Here is a 20,008-nt window from a genome sequence, read left to right on the forward strand (position 1 = left end):
AAATTGACTCACTTTTTTACTCCAATTATTTTTAAAGGGAAACTTTAGCTGTCCACCATAAATGGAAAACCAGCAGCACTCGCTAGAAATAGAAGGAAACTAAATAGAAAGGAAAAAGAAAATCAGTGTGTTAAAGTTCTTCCTGGCAAGTGTTGCCTGCCGTGAGGTCTTCTGTCCCTTCTTCAGGAAATGAGACCAGCAAGTGTTGGAAGGGGTGTTGAAAAGCCACTATTGCCAACTTTCTGAGTCAGTCAGGGCAGGAAGGGAATGGCAGAGACTAACTTTCTCACTATGGGATTCCCTACAGTTTAGTGCCGAACCCTGAATCACCTAAAACCAGCTGGTGTGCCCGAGCTCCTGCATACCTTGAGACAGTGATCTAAGGAAAGACCGTCACTTTGAAAAGTGCTTGGACCAGACCCTCCCCCAGATTTAAACCTCTGACCACTGCAACCCAGATCAAAATGTAATCACTTTGTCATGTGACTAGTGCAGAAGCCACACGCCTTCTAATTAATATCAGCGGGGAATTACGGCCAGATTCTTTGCCAGCCCTAGAAACCCTACCATAGAGATTTGCAAAGCAAAGTGAGATTGGAGGACATTCCCCCGTGCCTCAGGGATCTTATTCACTGGGCAAAAACACCTTCTCATGTTCTCTAGTTCACGTGATGAAAGCATATGAGATCACAGTGCTCCCGAGGTGGGGCAACAGCTGTTTCATATCATCCTGCCCTGGGGATGGCATATCGATGGAGTTCTGGGGCCTCTCCAAGAGTTGCGGCCATGGGCAGAGGTGTGGGCCAGTGGGTCTGCAGAGATAAGGCATGTCAGTTAAGCAGAGCTGCCTGGAGCTGGCCTGTTTCTGTTACTTAGCCATGCCCAGGCCTGGCTCCAGGTGTTGTTCAAGGGCCTCTAAGCTTTGTTCTGTTTTAAATCTTTATTCATGGATGACCTGACCTTAGAAATGGAACATAAGTTTCTGTGTGTCTAGTGGGGTCCCTCCAGGCACTGGCAGCCCACACTCCATTGGACTGGGTTGGACCTGCCAAAGGAGGTGACTGCGGAGGAGTTAGGAAGCATTTATGGAACATTCTCCCTCAAATCCCAGTCACAAGCAGAGATTCTAACCAACACAGATTCCATTTCTGGAGCTGTAAAAAAATATCTCATTCGATCTTTGCCTGTGAGGTAGGAAGGATGAGTGTCCTTATCCGCATTTTCTTTTTTTTGGTACACGGGCCTCTCACTGCTGTGGCCTCTCCCGTTGCGGAGCGCAGGCTCCGGACGCGCAGGCTCAGCGGCCATGGCTCACGGGCCCAGCCGCTCCGCGGCATGTGGGATCCTCCCGGACCGGGGCACGAACCCGTGTCCCCTGCATCGGCAGGTGGACTCTCAATCTCTGTGCCACCAGGGAAGCCCTCCCCATTTTTCAGAGAACACAGAGGCTCAAAGGGGCAAAAGACTTTCCCGAACTTAGAGGGAGATCAGGGCTAAGACGCCCTCTGCCGACTCCCAGCTTCCTCCCATCCCACACTCCCACCTCTGTCATTGGCTGTACCTGCACCCAGGAGGTGCTCTGTGATCTGGAAGGATGTTCCAGAGGAATGGCCCTAGGACTGAGCCGAGATGGCGAGGGAAGATGGGGTTCAACCTTGGTGTTCCAGACAAGAGAGTGTGTCACAGACGCATTTCTTCCTGTTCTCCTAGGAAAGTGACTTTTTTGTTCTGATTATAAAAGAAAATACACAGTAGAAAATCTGGAGAATACAAGAAAGCTTCAAGAAGAGAATTTTTAAAGTCTTAACATATTCCTACCAACCCAGAGCAAACCATATATATACATGTTTATATATTTATATATATATAGGTATATATCGGTTTATATACATACACACACACTTTATATACAATATAATCAATCCACATTATTTACCGATTCCGTATTTGGGAATTTGCCTACTTGCTAAAATTTATTTCTAATCCAACACTAGTACTTGTAGTGTTTTCCCGGTCGCTTGCAGATGTGGGCGTGTGCGTGGCAGCAAAAACCGTGTGGCCTGAGGTGCATGTTCCCAGCTGGGGTTGAACAAGGCAACCTCTGCCTTCTTGTTCCAGCTCTTATACTCTGAACAAGTGTCTTTTTCATGGTCTCTTTATTGCCACATTGTATACATTCTCATGCTTTTTTTGGTCATTTCGCTGTTTAACATGGCCTCGAACGTAGTGCTAAAGGGCTGTCTAGTGTTCCTAAGCTCAGGCTGTGATGTGTCTTTTGGAGATGTTAGGTAAGCTTGGTTCAGGCATGAGTTACAGTGCCACTGGCCATGAGTTCAAGCTTAATGAATCAACAATATACATTAAATAAGGTGTCATTAAACAGAAACATACAACAAGGCTGTGTATTGATCAGTGGATGAAAATGTTGTGATCAGAGGCTCACAGGACCCCAGCCCTCATTTCCCCTGGGAGCTTTGGTTCTGTGTTCACTAAGTCGGCATTCACCGTAATACACAAATGAAATATACACAAGCACACACATACGCTTATATACTGTATACATAATTTTTTTGAGATTAGATTATGTTGTTTTAGACTGTTCTTTTACCCAAGATAATGCCTGAACTTTCCCCTATATCAGAGAATTCTTTTAGTTGCACACAAACCTTCTTCATGCTAAGAGGGAAATTAACTAGAAGGCCAGTCCCCTGCGTCATAGCAGCCGTGGGTGGGCAGGTGGGCCCTAGAAGCAGGAACTGGAGTGCGGGCAGGAGCCAAGCAGGGCTCTCCCTGCCTCTCCTTTCTCTGCCTCTCCTTTGTTCGTCCCTCTCTGCAGACCAAATGTCTGTCACAAACTGGAGGTGGCTCAGGCTGCAGCACCATCCTCCCGGATGGAGCTGATATATTCAAGTCTGATTTCAGGTTCCTGAGAAACTGACCATGCCTGGACCAGTCAGCTGTAGCTGTGAGATGGAACAAGTGGTACTTCTCATGGAGGTGGGGGTCCACAGATGAACTCTTGGCATCTGCCAGGGGGCTTTTTTCTTTTCTGTCTTCCAAAAGCAGTCTAAGTTGAAGAAAAGTGGCCTCTGGAGGCCCTGGGATAGGGTGGTCCTCAGAGGACAGGGGTCACTGTGGCCCAGGCTACAAGACACCTAATTCCATCTGTGAACAGGTGGGATTTCTCATCCTCTTTTTGGCAGCTCCTGGCAAGTCAGACTGACCTGGGACTCCCTGGGATGGTCCTCACTCCCAGGTAGAGGAGGGAAGGCCAGGGCTGCTAAAGCCCCGGCCCCAAGCAAGCTTACATGTGTGGTGGCCCAACATTTGCTCCCCTGCTCTCAGGCTGAGGCCCAAGGGTTGGGGTGGGATGTGGCAGGGTCTTCTCCCCAGATACCAACGGGGAGGGATCAGGGCCCTGACTCACCCAGCAGCTGGGAGACCTGTGCCCCAGGCTCAGGTGAGCTGGACCTGTGTTCCCAGGCCCTGGAGGGCAGTCCCTCTGCACCCCCCTGGGGCCTGGAGAAGACAGTGGAAGAGGCAGCGCCCGGGAGAGATGGGGACAGATGGGGACTGGAGGGTGGGCTGCAGGAGGCTCACCTGTAGAGACAGCGAGCAGGGGCGAGGTCCCCTCAGCTTTATGTCCCTGTGTTTAGCTCACAGCGAGGAGGAGGATGATAGCTTCTCTTTATGGAACATTTACCGTGTGCCAGGCCCCAAGCCCAGCACTCTGCATGCATTTTCTCATTAAATCATCACGCTGTTACGATCCCCGTTTTTTACGGAGCAGGAAGCTGTGTCACAGAGAGGTAAAGCTCCTTTCCCAAGACCATGCAGCTAGTTGAGATGGAGGCAGAGGGTGAATCCAGGCCCTCTTAAGCCCTGAACTCAAAAGCCTCCCAGCAGGCTCTGAGGAAGAGGTAGAAAGATGAGCAGCCATCTCCTTGGTCCAACTGTGGCCCAGCTACTGGGTGGTGGCATGATTCTCCCCGGTGCAGCAAGACTGCCAGGGTTAGAGGTAACCTGGGTCAGAGTCCTTGTTCTGCACTGTGTAGCCTGTGACCTCAGGCAAGTCACTGCACTTCTGAGCCTCCATCCCTCTCTAGGGCAACATGGGAGGTATTAGCCTGGCCTGCAAGCTCGTGAGGATTTGGGGGAGACCAAGACCCAGTCATCTGCCCACCTCGACCCCAAGCACCCTGGCGTGGCTGACTTAGAGGAAGTTTAGAAACCCAGGATTTCTGGCCCTGGTGACACAGAGGCCCTGTGAGAAACCCGGACCTGAGTAGTCTAGACTTTGCAAATCACGCAGGCCCTGATGCTGAGGTTGTGTAAGAAGGGATTTTGCTGGTGGCTGATTCCGGTTTAAAGCCTCCTCCCTGGCCCTCGGACACCAGTGTGGTCTCTGTGCTTGCTCATTCCCAGAGGGAGGGGTTGTGGTGAAGCAGGACAGGGGCCAGAATGGGCTTGACCTCCTGGCATCTTCCTGTCTTCCTCATTTTTTTTCCACAAAGTACTGATTTTCCATTGTGCTCAGAGCTGGGCATACAGCATTCAGTTTATGTACAAGACAGGCATGGTTCCTGCTGTCAGCATTTGCTGTAAAGTGTAGTCGACTTTGTGATGGGGCAGTAGGTGCCAAGGGGACATGCACCAGGGAGACCCAACCTAATATTGGTGGGGCGGGAGCAGTCAGGGAGGGCTTTCTGGAGGAGGTAGCACTTGAGCTATGCCCTAGGAGTAGACTTGTAGACCATCCCACATTCTGGATTTATCTGATTGTTTCCTTACGTGTCATTTAGCTTGCTCCTCTCCCTCTTGTACTTCCTATGAAGTGGAACTTGGGTCAAGAGACTTGAGATTCAGGTTAAATATTTTGGTGACAATACTTGACAGAAGGTTTTGTATACTTCCTATTGCATCACCTCAGGGTCTAATTATCCCTCTTATTGGTCACGCTAGGTTTGATCACCTATTACAGTTGTGGTCACCAGATTTCTCCATTGAAAAGGGACATTTTTCCCTTTGCTGCGAGACTAATCCCTGGGGTGATATCTTCACCCCGTATGACTCTCCTTTTCTCCAACAACCTTTCACCCTATGGTTCAGCATCCATCAAGGATCTTTCCAGAGTGGCTGTGCCATCTTGTTTTCCCCCCAGCAATGTCTGAGAGTTCCAGTGGTCCCACATTTTTGTCAGCACTTGTTTTTGTCAGTATTTTTTTTTACCTTAGCCATTCTAATGGATGCATGGTGATCCTCCATCATGGTTTTAATTTGCCTTTCTCTAATGGCTAATGATGTTGAATATCTTCTCATGCACTTATTTGCCATCCATATATCCTCTTTTTTTTAAAAAAAATAAATTTATTTATTTATTTTTGACTGCGTTGGGTCTTCATTGCAGTGTGTGGGCTCTAGGTTCCAAGGCTTCAGTAATTGTGGCACGTGGGCTCAGTAGTTGTGGCTTGCGGGCTCTAGAGTGCAGGCTCGGTAGTTGTGGCGCACGGGCTTAGTTGCTCCGCGGCATGTGGGATCTTCCCGGACCAGGGCTTGAACCTGTGTCCCCTGCATTGGCAGGCGGATTCTTAACCACTGCGCCACCGGAGAGGTCCCCATATATCCTCTTTGATGAAGTGTCTATTCCGATCTTTTGTCTATCATGTAATTGGGTTGGTTGTTTCCTTACTGTTGAGTTGTGGTTTTTTGTGTTTTTTTTTAAAAGTATATTCTGGATATAAGTTCTTCTTCAGATATGCAGCACGTGTTTTGAGGGCTACACCAGGGAGAAAGTTATGTGTCACTTCCAGGGAGCATGACATGTACTATGTAAATCTCTGAAGGAAATCTGCTTATTTATTTACTTACTTATTTAAATTGTGATAAAATATGCATAACATAAATTTTACCATTTCAACCATTTTTAAGTGTACAGTTCAGTAGCGTTAAGTACATTCACATTGTTGTGCAGCCATCACCACCATCCATCTCCACAACTCTTCATCTTCCCAAACCCATTAAGCACTAACTCCCCATTCCCCTTTCCCCAGCCTCTGGCAACCACCATTCTACTTTCTGTCTCTATGAATTTGACTACTCTAACTACCTAGTATAAGTGGAATCACACAGTGTGTGTCTTTTTGTGACTGGTCTTTTTCATTTAGCATAATGTCCTCAAGGTTCATCCATGTTGTAGCATATGTCAGAATTTCCTTTTTTAAGGCTGAGTAATATTGCACATTTTGCTTATCCATTCATCTATCAGTGGACGCTTGGGTTGTTTCTACCTTTTGGCTGTTGTGACTAATGCTGCTACCAAAAAGTCTGCTTTTAATTCCTTAACACCAGGCCACTGAGTATTAACTGGGTTTGGGATATAATCCAAAAGCCAAGGTCAGATGTGTTAGGAATGCTTTGGTTGCAAGTAACAAAAACTAACTCATACTGACTTTAAATAAGAAAAAAGGTTTGGGCTTGTGTGTGTGGAATGTCCAGGATGCCGGGTCCAGGGGTTCAAGCAGTGTCACAGGACATGCCACTTTTCTCTCCCTCTGAGCTCTGCTTGCTTCTATGCTTTCTACGTCTTAAATCACAGTGTAGAGTTCTCCCAGCTCCGCCACTGCAGTGGGGAAAAGGGTCTCTTTCCTGATCATGCTATCAGAAGTCCCAGAATTGAGTCTCATCAGCCTGGCTTGGGTGACGTGTCCATCCCTGAACCATTGTTGGGATCAGGGACTGGTAGATTCTGGTTGGCCAGGCTTGGGACACATGATACTCCCTATCGCAAAGACTAGGGGAGGGAGAAAGGTGACCCTCCAAGGGAAGTCAGGGGCTATCACCAAAAGGAGAGAGGAGGTACCAGATAAGGAGGAATACCGGATACCTGCCATGAGGGAAAAACGAACTGCACAGCTCATGTGTGCCGGGCATTGGCAAAGCCCTATGTACCTTAGTTATGGCAGTGAGTCCTCAGGGGAGATTGTTGTCCTCATTTTAGAGAGAAGGACACTGTGGCCAGAGAGATTGGTACCTTGTGAGTTTCACCCAACAGCAGGGCTGGCATTAGAACCCAGTGCATGGGCTCTTTCACCAGCCCCCCAAACCGTGGGCAAGGCCAAAGCCCTACATTGGGGCAATTCTCATCAAAAAGTTAGATCTGTGCCTAAAAATGCAGACGTTGTGCTCAGAGGTTGATTCCAATAAACCAGTTAGATCTGCTACAGAGTTCTTGTACCATAGGGACAGAACTTTAAAAATTATAAACAAGGGCTTCCTTGGTGGCACAGTGGTTAAGAATCCGCCTGCCAATGCAGGGGACATGGGGTCGAGCCCTGGTCCAGGAAGATCCCACATGCCACAGAGCAGCTAAGCCCGTGCGCCACAACTACTGAGCCTGTGATCTCATTGCGGTGGCTTCTCATTGCGGTGGCTTCTCTTGTTGCAGAGCACGGGCTCTAGGCGCGTGGGCTTCGGTAGTTGTCGCACGCGGGCTCAGTAGTTGTGGCGCACGGGCTTAGTTGCTCCACGGCATGTGGGATCTTCTTGGACGAGGGATCGAACCCATGTCCCCTGCAGTGGTAGGCAGGTTTTTAACCACTGCACCACCAGGGATTCCCCTGTTTTCTTTTTAATAAGACTAATGACTATTCAGGTGGCTTTGGAGACAGCTCCTTTTGTCGTAAAATCACTTTTCCAGGGTGACTCTGCCTCCCAAAGGATGCCCTGCCCTGTCTTTTGGCTCTGTGAGGTACCCAGGACTAGTGGGCACAAACAAGGTAGGGGAGGCGGGATACCTGAATCCCTGGTGTTGAAATAGTCTGTCTTTCTGAACTGGGGCCGGGTAGGCACTGGGGACTCAGAGTGAAGGGTACTAAGATTTCTTGAACTTTTTCTTTCTGCCAGGCAAGGAGCTCAGAGCTTTACCTCTGATAATCATCAAAATTCTATGTAAGATGGGCTCAATGACCCCATTTTACAGATGGAAACTGAGGCCCTGGGGGTTAGGAAATTGTGTGAGTCTAGAGTCCAAATGCCTTCCTTCCTGCCTTGCTTCGCTGAAATGAAATAGATGTTGGATTTAGAGTGGTTGTTCCTGGTGAACCCCTTAGCTGGGCATTCAAGGGCACCTCCCATCTTGTCTTGATTTGTCTTTACATTTTTCATCTCTTCTCACCTGGAAAATCTTCTCACGTAAGTCCCTGGTGTTTATAATGGGCTCTGGCTCTGGACCCCCATAGCTCCTCCTTTTCCTGTTTTGAATGAAGGTATCCTAGCAAGAACTCATTTGGGAAGAGACTTTGTCTAAAACCGCTTTGGAAACCACTGCTAGGCGTGGTCCCCGTACTCCCTGAGCTCGTCTTTGCTCCACCATCATCCCTCACCACCGACGGTCTCTTCTTTCCTCTCCTGCTATCTAGATCTACATATCCTTCAAGGTACACCATGATGACTTCAAGCTTCAGAGATCTCTCCCGCCCCGCTTCCTGCATCCGTCAGGACTAAATTACATGTATCAGAAACCCAACTTAAACTGGCTTCAGAAATAATCCCAGAGTGTGGGTGTCTCCCAGGATTTACTGGCTCAGGAAACTGGACAGACAAGGAGTAGATTGAGCTACAGGCAAAGCTGGACCTAAGGGTCAGACTGTGTCATCAGGAATCTACTGATACTGGCCTCATTCTCAGGCAGGCTCCTCCCAAGCGATGATGAGATGGCCCCCTGGCATCTCCACGTTGCATCCTAACAGCCTAGCAACCTCAAAGAAAGAGAGCTTATCTTTCTCAGGGGCCAGAGGGCTGATTCTTACGGGCTCTGATTGGCCCGCCGTGGGTCATGTGCTCACTCCTCAACCAATCACTGTGGACAGTGGTACCCACCTTGGTGTCTAAGGGACTGTGTTGAGGTAGGGAAGGAGGCTCCCAGGAGAAAAATCAAGGCACTCTGGTTGAAAGAAAGGTTAATCAGTACCGGGCAAAAAATAACAGACGTCCACTGCACACATGTTACTTATCTTCAGTTATGCACGTGCTGTCTCCACAGCTCGCCCTCCACTCACAGAGGCAGGGGCCCTGCCTGTGTACCCCCATGGCCTCTTTAACAACACCTAGCCCCTCATGTTTATACAGTATTTCTCTGTTTCCAGACAGCTTTCACATATGTATGTTTTAAGTGTCAAAATTACCCTGTAACCACAGATAATTTGTGCAAGCCAGGAATGGATGTGCTGATCCCTTATCCCTTGAGTATCCAGGTGGTGTCCAGGGCCACCAGAGCCCCCAGCCATATGCTGTGACCTCCTGCTGCCACCTTGGTTTGCCTGAATTTGTTGTCAATGTATTATTTTCTGTGTGTGCTGTGACTTGTGACAGAGATTGAAAACATGGCTCTGTGGTTTATAAAGTGGCTCTCCATCCTCCGTCTTAATCGAATCCTCACACTATCCTGGGAGGCAGTGGAAACAGATGCTTTTAACCCAGTTTACAGATGGAGAAACTGTCATGCAGAGGGAAAAGGTGACTCAGCCAAGACCCTAACTGGAGAAAATGGCGTGATGGCTTAGCTTATGAGAAATACAAGAGAGCTAAGAGCCACAGGTTGCTGTGCCTTCTGACACGTCAAAGTTTTAAGAGTGATAGCCAGCCCCGTGGCTCTCTGAATTGAGCGGGGAGTAAGAAATCATGAAAGTGACAGCCATCTCCTGAGATGAACAGGGTGCTTATGCTTTCCTATGCTTTCCTATGCTTTCCTATACTTGATTTCATGTAATCCTTTGCACAACTCTCAGAGGTGGGGGTATTAGACCCATTTTATTGAAGAGGAAGCTGGGGCTCACAGAGAGCATGTAACCCATCCAAGTCATACCGCTGGTCAGGAGCAGAGCTGAGATTCAAACCCAGGTCTTTCTGACTCTGAACTGCTTTGGTCTTGAGGCCTGGAGATGGAAAGACCCCCTTGGTGTTAACGCCTGTCTCCATCCCTCTCTGCAGGTCTACATCATCCGTGTCACGTGGTCCAGCGGCTCCACGGAGGCCATTTATCGGCGCTACAGCAAATTCTTTGATCTCCAGGTAAGGATTTGGGGTCTCCGGTGAGCTGCAAGGTGGGAAAGAGTTTATTTGGACTTACTTTCCACTTTGACTTCAGAGCCACAGTGTTCTTGTTTAAAATGATGTCTATGTACTCACCTCAGCAGCACATATGCTAAAATTGGAATGATGTAGAGAAGATTAGCCTGGCCCCCGTGCAGGGGTGGTACCAAATTTGAGGAGCGTTCTATATTTTTCAAAAAAGGGTCCATCACTTTGGGGACATAAGTAATGGACTGTATTGCTTTATGCTTTGATATTCAATATTTTCCAAATAAAAGAAAGGCTCCTGTTGACTGCTCTAGAATGGAGGCTAATTTGGAGATCGTTTCTGTTGGCTTTGAAGTGCAGATCTTGAACTTGTGTAATCGTGTTTGCTGGTGAGTTCAGTTGTTGAGTGTGTTCAGACCTCGTGGACCTGTTCTGCTCTCAAGACAGACCCACGTCTATCGCCTCACCTTGGCCTCCTCTCCCCATCAGCCTCCTTGCTCAGCTCCTAAAATGCCTGCCGTGCCCTGAGGGCACCGTGCTCGCCTTCTCCTCTCCTCTGAGGCCTTTGCATTAGCTCTTCCTCACCTGGAACACCTCCTGCACCCTCCAGCCCCCTCGTTGTCTCATCCTCTGGGAAGCCTGGTCTGACTTCATTCCCTGGCCAGCGAAGGTCACCTCTTCTGCACCCCACAGCTCTGCATCTCTCTGTCCTGACTCTGTATTGAAGTTGTCTGCCTGTCCCCCTCTAAACTAGGACTCTCAGGGGCAGGAACCACATCTTCATTATCCTCTCTTTCCTTCATGTTTTATTCAAGGATACTGTATGTATCCAGTCAATGTTTGGTGAATGAATGAATGAATGAACGAACGAACGAACGAACAAACGAACGAAGGAATGAACTATAACCTCCCCCCCCCGAACACCACCAGTCTCACAGGGAGCCTATGTGGACAGCTCTGTGTAAGCCCCTCCCCAGTAGGGTAAAAGATCTCTAATCCATGTGTCAGCAGCATTACCCTGACGTCACCAAAGGCCAGCAACTCAAAGCAAGCGTGTCATGAAATGTCACAGTGCCTGATATGATGTAACGAAGTTCTTTAGAAAACACAGACCTCAGGAGGAGATGGGAACTTGCCCGGCTTCCTGAACCCATGAGTGTTCCCTGCCACTTGGTGAGGGGCTCACATACCTCACAGGCCAACGTAAGGCCTCATCGAGATGACTGTCTTCTTTCCCTCTGTGTACCAGTTAGGATCCTTTGGTTGCAAGGGACAGAAACCCAACTCAAACTGGCCTAAGTGGATGGGGGGATTTAGGGGGCTGCTGTGACAGAATGTCCTGGGAGAAGGAAACTGGCAGGCTTCAGGTGAAGCTTGATACAGGGTTCTCCTCTGTGTCCTCTCACCCAGCTTCTTCCTCTTGTTCTGAATTCCCAGTTCCCTGATGTTGGCTTTATCCTTAGATCCCACATGGTTGCAAAATGCTCTGGGCTCACACTTAGCAGGAAAGAGTGAAAGGTCACTTTGCACAAGTCCCAGCAAACACAGTGTTGTGTTTCATAGGCTCATCTCGAAGCCAGTCATTGTGGTTAAGGAATATGATGGCCAGTGGGCTTATCCGGTTCCTCTGCTCTGCCTCTCAGTCAGGGGAGTGGGGACTGAGACCTGGAGAGAACAGCTGTGATCCGATGCAGAGAAGGCATTGTGGGGACGTCAGGAGACAGCCCAGGTCCTCCACACACCAGCCTGTCTTTCTGCCTTCCATGTTCTCTCTGGAGGTGATATTAACCACCGTCATCCTTGGTTGAACAGACCTAATCTGTTCCTAAAAATGTCAAATAGAGAATTTTCAGAGCCTGTGTTCCAATATTTTAAAAGGGGGAGGGGAGATAATAATGTGCCCCTAACCTGTTTCCCCAGTATCACCAAACAATCTACATTATAAATTGCCAAGAGTCATTGCATACTGGACAGCGATTGACACCAGTTACCTAATTACTTAATATATAATGAACTCATAAGTGATATTTTGTGTTCACTATGCAACAATCCAAACAGTATCATATACAAATGATATTTTTCTTCTGGTCTGCAGCAAACATATACCAAATGTCAATACCCAAAGAGGCTCTTTGTTAAAAATGTTAAGATACCATCTAAAAGGGACTTGGCAGGAGCAGACACGGGCATGGGCGGGGGAAGGGCTGACCCTGGAGGAAAGGCAGGAAAGATGATAGCAGTAATGCCCAACACCTCCGAACGTGGTCCTGTGTGAGAAAGACAGAGATCCATACCCTTTTGCTCAGACGCAAGAGTGATTTATGTAGATCCATTTCGGCAGGTCTTTAGAGCGAGGGTGTTGGGTAAATATTTTGCAAGTTGCTAGACTGATTTTTCATGCACCGAAGGTCTATGTTACAGGGGCGGCAGTGCTACCTATATTTTTGCTTTCAGAGGCCTCTTGCCTGCCTGATGCTTCCAAGAAGGAACAGAGGGGGCAGAGATGAGTGACATGGGTGATTGCTAGCCTAGGGATTATTGGCATCCACAGAGCGGACACCCACTCAGCTAGCTTAGGCAGAGAGAAGTGGGGGTGGACTGATGAGAGGAGGCCAGTGTGCCCCCATGGAAACCAGAGCCAGGAGTACAGCCGGCCTCACAGGGGCCCGGAACCAGCAACAGAATGACCCACCGGAAGCCTGGCAGCTCCCGGGCCGTGTGTCACGTGGCCACAAGCTCTCCCATCGAACCTGCTCCCTTTCCCGCCAGCCCCTCTGGACCAGCTTCTTCCGCTAGCCCATTGGCCCGCATCCCCCAAACAGCACCTTCAGTCCCCAAGTTGAAGTGCCCTTCCCTGTGTCGAGGCACTGGAGTTGGTGGGTTTGGCTCCAGTCTCTGGGAGAGAGCATCTGAGTGTCAGCATCCTGGGTCAGAGTCCACCCCCCTGTGCCTGCTAGCTGTGGCCAGAGGGGTGGGGCGGGCGGGACAGCGTCATCTAGAGGAGGAGGTTCAATGAGAAGAGGGTGGGGAGGAGGCCCTGGCGGCGCGGACAGAGATGTTCACTGCTGCCCTTTGGCAGCCTATGGGCCAGGCAGTGTGTGGGGAACTTGACTGTGTTACCGAGTTCCCTATTCCAGCCTCGCCCAGGGCTTCAGACCTTGACTTCTGGGGTTAGGCAAACCTGGGTTCATTGACATCCCAGCTTTGCCTTTTCAGGTCTCAGCTCAGTGTCAACGCTGTATGTTTCTGAGCCTCAGGTTCCCCATCCGCATGCTGTATTAAGAATGAAAGCACTTTGCTCACATCTGTTGTGACAGTTCAGTCAGTTGTGCCTTGGTCAGTAAGCATTCGCTGTCATCTGCTGTCGCTCTACTCACATGGGATTTGCCCAAGGTGACATTGTTTGGGAACGTTTTTGAGCCAGCGTTGGATCACAAGGCATCCTGGTCTGAAGCCTGCATTCCCTCCACTCTCCTATTCTAACTCAACTTTCTTATTTCTACCAGAACTTAAAAATGAGGTTTCCTTCCCTCCAACCCCAGCATGATTAGTAAGAATTGGAGGTTTGCTGCAACATAAATAGCTGCCTTAGACTCCCCTCCTGTAACAAAGTCTTCTAAAGACAGGGCTTAAGCCAGCGTTAAAGAGTCCCAGATGGGCAACTGGAGTGGGAGAGTCCAGGAATTCCAGAGGGTCCTGCTGTCCTAGAAATGTCCTGCCCCGCTCCCCAGCGCCACACCTGAGAGAGGGAAGCTGGAAGAAGGGGCTGATCCCAAGGACCAGGCAAGGAGGCTGGCCCGCGTGGGGCTGCGACACCCTGAAGTTGGATGATTTCATGATTCCCCCCTCCCCTCCCTCCCTGTCTGGCGAGTAGCCTTGGCTTTTGCAGAAGTAACTTGGCTCAGAGTATGGGGAGGGTCAAGCTTTCGTGGAGGAACAGCTCGGCCAGTGTGGCGTAATGGAAACAGCAGATGACTCAGTCAGGAGACTTGGGGCCCAGCCACCTGTTCTGTGTGGCCATGGGCACACCCCTTAACCCCTCTGTGCCTGATTGTGATTTCTTCATCCGTAGCATGGGGGGTGACGATAAGGAAACAGCAGGCATTCCTGAGGTACTGCCTGCTCAGCATCAAGATGTAGTGACTCATTTAATCCTCGTGTCAAGCTCATCAGATGATACAGATGAAGAAACCCAGGCTCAGAAAGGTTAAGTCATTTGCCCAAGGTCACACAGCCAATGAGCATTAGAACTCGGATTTGAAGCTGGGCAGGCAACACCAGGGTCCACAGTCTTGGTCACTCTGCTGTGCAGTGCTGCTCTTATAAGTGGCTACTTCACAAGGATCCTCTGGAGTTAAAAGTGATGATGTGTGTCCGGAAGAGGCAAATCCATAGAGACAGAAAGCAGATTAGTGGTTGCCAGGAGCTGGGGGGAGGGAGAAAGGAGGAGAGACTGTTAATGGGAACTGGGTGTCTCTTTAGGGTGGTGAAAATGTTCTGGAATTAGATAGTGGTCATGGTTGCACAACCTTGGGAATATACTAAAACCCACCGAATTGAACACTTTAAAAGGGTGCATTTTATGGTATGTGAAGTATATCTCAATTTCTTTCTGTAAAAAAGTGATGATGTGTGTGAGAGCAGTTTCTGGGCTGTCGAGCCCTGAGCTGATGTCAGCTGTTGGGATTATTGATAGGCGTGGGTTGCTGCTAGGAATTGGCATGAAGATTCAAGCAGGCGGTGAGGCCAGTTTAATAGAGTGGTTAAGACCCTGGGCTTTTATCCAAATGCTGCCACTTCCTGGCCATGAGACCTTGTTTTAGTCAGAAGTGTTTTAGTTGCAGATGACAGAAACCCAGTCCATATGGATTATTCAAAAATTACATTGATTAGCTAAATGGAATGGAGAAGACTAAGGGTACTTGGCTTCAGGTATGGCTGGATCTAGGGGCCACAGGGTCAACCAGGACCTGCCTTTCTCCACTTCTTGGTCTCCCCTGTGTCCAGGCAGAGTGTTGTCTGATATGGTGGCAGCCACAGCTCCCAGCTGTATCCAGCGGTCAGCTCAGCGACTTCAGGGAAAAAGAGAACACCCCAACGGTTTCAGCACAAGTCTCATTGGTTCATCCTGGGTAATGGCCAGGCCAGTCAGGGCCAGCCCAGGAACTGGAGTAAAATCAGCATCACATCCATGCTGACTAATAGAGGAGTAGAAGATTCCCCAGAGGAAATCAGAGATGTGCTGCCAAAGAAGGGAAAATAACCTGTAGGTGACAAAAAAGTAAATGTCCCCTCTGGTGGGGGCAGGACACTCAGGCAGAGGAAACAGTCTGCAGAGAGGCCGCTGGGGTAGAAGGAAGGAGCATGATTCAGGCTCCTTCATGGGAAAAGAAAGTCACAGTCACCAGCAAGAAGGTCCCCTTTCTGACAGATCACCTTCTGATATGATTTCCCAACTCCCTTGTCTTAGGAAAGCTGGACTCTGATAGTCATGCCCACCACTACTGGTTAACGTCTGGCAACGTGTCTCACTCACGTGAGGGCGCAGGCGGTAGAGCCCTGGGCTTGGAGTGGGAAGACCTGGTGTCAGGTCCCAGCCCTCTGTCTGACTGGCTGTGTGGCCTTGGGCAGGGCCCTCAGCCTCTCTGAACCTCCCTTTCTACCCTCATCTGGGCACACTCTGGAGAGTCCATCAGAGTGTAACAGAGGGAGCTGGCCTCCAAACAGGGCACTGGGCGGGGACAGGAATGCCTGGAGAGCTGAGGGCAGCGCCTAGCGGAAATGTGGTTGGTTGAGTGACGTCATAACAATATCGGCGACTGTTTACTAAAATGCACTAGATGTCCATTTATACGCCATCTCATTTAGTCCTCACTTAGAGGCATGAAGTCAGTGTTGTGTCCACGTCACAGATGGGGGAAGGGAAGCTCAGAGAGGCAGAGTCACGTGCCTAAAAAGGAGCATGGCTGGACTCAGGCCCAGGTGTGGTTGAGTCGGAAGGCTGTGCTCCTGCCTCCCGGAGGTCCAGGATTGCCTTCGAATCTGTCTACTCTTAGAGTTCTGTCCTCTGAAGACAGCTGCCCTTTGAAGGCCCATTCGGCACCTCCCTGTGAGATGCAGGCATAGCCTATCCTGCAGAGGACTGCTCTGAGCAGAACACGAGCCCTGCACAGACACGCCTCGGATGTGTGACGGGTCCGCTTTACCCTGTGCCATGTGACCTTTGCCCTCTGAGTTTTCCCACTAGTTCATTGCATCCCCCAGGCCGAGGGTCATGGTCATCCCTGGAGCCAGGGCTTCCCTCACAGAGGGCACAGTGAAATGTTTGCAAGTGTTCAAAGAGTGTCCTCTGTGCCAGCCAGGGAAGTCAGGCAGGGCTTGCTTCCTGGAGGAGGTGACATCTGAGCAGGGTCTTGATGATGAGTAAGGAGTTGCCCCACTGACAGGATGGGGGAGGGCATCCCACACAGAGGAAACCATGTGTGCAAAGGTGCAGAAGTGTGAGAGAGCGGGACTGTGAGCTGGGCATCTTGCAGAATTCTGACAGCCGGGGTGGTGGGAGGGGATGCACAGAGCCAGCTGGGTCCCCATGCCCGGCAGGGAGTTCTCGAGAGAAGCACCAATGACATGTGTCCTGTAAGCAGGAACACTCCATGCTTAGGGGACTGCTTCCAGGCACGGGGGCTTTCCGGGGGATCCGTTTCCCAAACGCAGCACCTCACAGAGCTGAAGGCAAGCCAGAGGTGGCATCTTGATCTGTGCCTTTGTTTTTCGCCCGAGAAGGGAACCGAGATCCGGAGACAGGAGAGGCTGTCCCAGGTCACACAGCAAACATCGTTTGTTTCCAGTTTCTGTTGAGATACAACTGGCCTGTCCCCCTTCTGAGTGTTTGGTAGCCCCAGGTGCACTTCATGAGCTTTGGGGACTGTCTGCCCAGAAGCCCCCAGGCTCCACCGCAGAAGCCAAGGGGAAGGGAGTGTTCTCTCCCGTCTTTTCTGGGAGCAGGTGTAGGAGGGGCAGGGCTGAAGTTCTCACTCCCTAGGCGGGCCTTGCCCAGCTGGGAAGACATCCCAGCGAGCTCCTAGTCAACACCTGGTCTAGGATTCCACCAACCATCTATACCCAAATACTGCCTTTGCTGGACCCTGAGACACAACCCTTTTCCCCAGACATTGTCTTCTGAAATTGGGGTGTGCCTCCCACATGTTTTATACACTTAATGGAATATTTGTTCCCTTCCATCTGAAAAGCCGTTGCCATATTGATGGTATGGAGCTGAGAAAATATGGTAGCTGCCTTTTTTTCACACAGCACAGTCATCCCTTGGTATCCCTGGGGGAATTGGTTCCAGCACCACCCCCTTCATACCCCCCGCCCAACAGATACCAAAATCTGACGATGCTGAAGTCCCTCATGTTAAATGGCGTAGTATTTGCTTATATCATCCTCCCGTATACTTTAAATCATCTCTAGATTACTTATAATACCTAATACGATGTAAATGCTATGTAAATACAAGGTAAATGCTATGTAAATAGTTGCCAGCCATGGCAGAATCAAGTTTTGCTTTTTTGGAACTTTCTGGAAGATCCCCACCCCCTGAATATTTTTGATCTGCCATTGGTTGAACCTGCGGATATGGAACCCAAGGATATGGAGGGGCCAACTGCAATTCTTTATTTGGAAAACAGAAAGAGGCAAGGTGTGTTGGTCAGTTGCGTCTAAGGCCCAGTGCAGGCCCTGTTGCCGCCAACTGGAACATAATTTCTCCTCTCCTAGACAACGGCTGACCAAACCAGTTAACCACTTTTTCATTCATTTGTTCATCCATTGATTCATTCATTCTTTGCATAAATATATCCCAAGTGCCTACCACGTACCAGTGAGGGGGGCGGGGCAGGCCACAGGGCAGCCCAGTAAGGGGGTCGGGCTGAGAACATGCTGCCCTGACTGGAAGGGACAGCAAGGAGGAAAGAAGTGGACGGACAAGGTGGGGCGGCAGGCTCCAATGGGCATGTCCAGGGGCATGCCGACATTTAGACAAAGCAGCTCATCGAGGGGACAGAGTCCCCAGAGACAGCCAACCCCGTGCTGTAGAGCAGGCCCAGGTATGTTGTCGTGTCCTGCTCTGAGAACCACGCGACTCCCCGCCAGCCTGCAGCTGCCCACGATGGCCACCCCGGCCCTTCTGCACTGCCTGTTCTTGCTCTTCTGGGACGCGGGGCCTTTGTCATAGTGAGGGAGTAAACCCCTCCAAGTCCAGTCTGCCGCTAACACAAACCACGTGTGGACCTCCACGCCAGCCTCCACGGTATTTTCTTTGGACAGCCTGTCTCCTCTCCCTCCACCACAAGCTGTGTCTTAAAAACTGCTGATGGAGTGTTCTCTCGTTCCCCTTGTGATGTGGCAGCTTGACGTGGCTCCCCCTCCCTTCCTACCCCCCAAGACTGACTCACTTTCCTCCTTAATTTTCAGTCTTCTGCACCCTCAGCCCAACTTCCTTTTATTATCTGGGGGGAGGGGTGTGGACTTTCCAGTTTCCAAGGATACCGTCTGCAGTTGGACTTTGCCCGGCATGCCTCTGGTCCTGCTGCCGCAGGCATCCCGGGTCTGGGGGTCCCTACAGAGGGTCTGGAATGCCACCCATGTCTGTTTCAAAGCCTGTGAGTGCCAAGTGTGACAGTTCCCTGGATAGAGGCAGCTTGTGGCCTGTGAACCCAGACACACTAAGACCAAAAACAAAATAGCTCGCAGGCCTCTGATCACCTGTCCTTGCGAATAGCAGTCATACAGATTGCAGTTACCATTGATGGGATGATAAAATGAAATAAAGCTAGATATGGCTAAAAGGAGAATGAGTCCAGCCCTGTGCCACTAGTCACGTGAGGCTATTTAAATGTAAATTTAAGTTAATTAAAATTAAATAAAATTAAAACTTCGGCTCCTCAGTCACAGGAGCCACATTTCAAGTGCTCAATAGCCATCCAAGGGCTGGTGGCTGCCATAAGGGACAGCACAGATATAGAACATCTCCATCATCGTAGAAAGTTCTATTGGAAAGCCCAGCTCTGGCCACTGAGGAGACCTGGGTAGTCGGAGGAATTTTACCAACCTTAAAACACAGCCTCGTTGTGGAATATTATTCAGCCTTAAAAAGCAAGGAAATTCCAGCACATATTATGAAACGGATGAACCTTGAAGACATTATTCTAAGTGAAATAAGCCATACACAAAGGACAAATACTTATATGCAGTGCCAAGAATAGTCAGATTTATAGAGATAGAAAGTAGGATGGCGGTTGCCAAGGGCTGGAGAAGAGGAATGGGGAGTTAGTGTTTAATGGATATAGAGTTTCAGCATGGGATGATGTAGAGGTTCTGGAGATGGAGGGTGGTGATGGTTGCACAACAATGTACTTAATGCCGCTAAATGGTACACTTAAAATGGTTGAAATGATCGATTTTATGTCATGTATACTCAACACAAAAACACACACACAGTCTCATTAAATACTGAAAATTTTTCCCCAATAATTCTCAGAGTAACATTCATTGTGGGCAGAGTGCAAGGAGGGGGCATTTCTTGTTGAGCACCCAGTGCATCCCCACCTACAGTTCACATACTACATTCATTTACACAACCACCCTGCCTGGCAGGCTGTGTCTGTCGTTCTGCAGGTGGTGAATCAGACTCATCAGGCGAGGTCTCTTGCCAAGGACGCACAGCTGGCATGAGGAATCATTAGGATTAAACCCCAGGGCTGTCTGGTCCCAGGGATAATGTCTGTGGTTAGAGTTTGCAACATTAAACCCAGGTCTCCTGCCTCAAATTAATAACACTGGGAAGACACTTTAGCTCTTTGAGCTCCGCTGATTTGGATAGAAGCAGGTGAGGACACGGTGAGAGAGTAACTCTCTAAGACAGAGCTGT

General features: G+C 49.6%; 1 non-coding gene across 1 annotated transcript; it reads left to right on the forward strand.

Annotated features, from left to right (window-relative positions):
* The first annotated feature begins 10,177 nt into the window (after window positions 1-10,177).
* On the forward strand, window positions 10,178-10,283 carry LOC112062290 (U6 spliceosomal RNA). Its single transcript, XR_002890654.1, has one exon. It is a non-coding gene; the product is annotated as a U6 spliceosomal RNA (small nuclear RNA).
* Window positions 10,284-20,008: the final 9,725 nt, after the last annotated feature.

Source organism: Physeter macrocephalus, unplaced genomic scaffold (genome assembly GCF_002837175.3).
Source record: "Physeter macrocephalus isolate SW-GA unplaced genomic scaffold, ASM283717v5 random_472, whole genome shotgun sequence".
NCBI lineage: Eukaryota > Metazoa > Chordata > Mammalia > Artiodactyla > Physeteridae > Physeter > Physeter macrocephalus.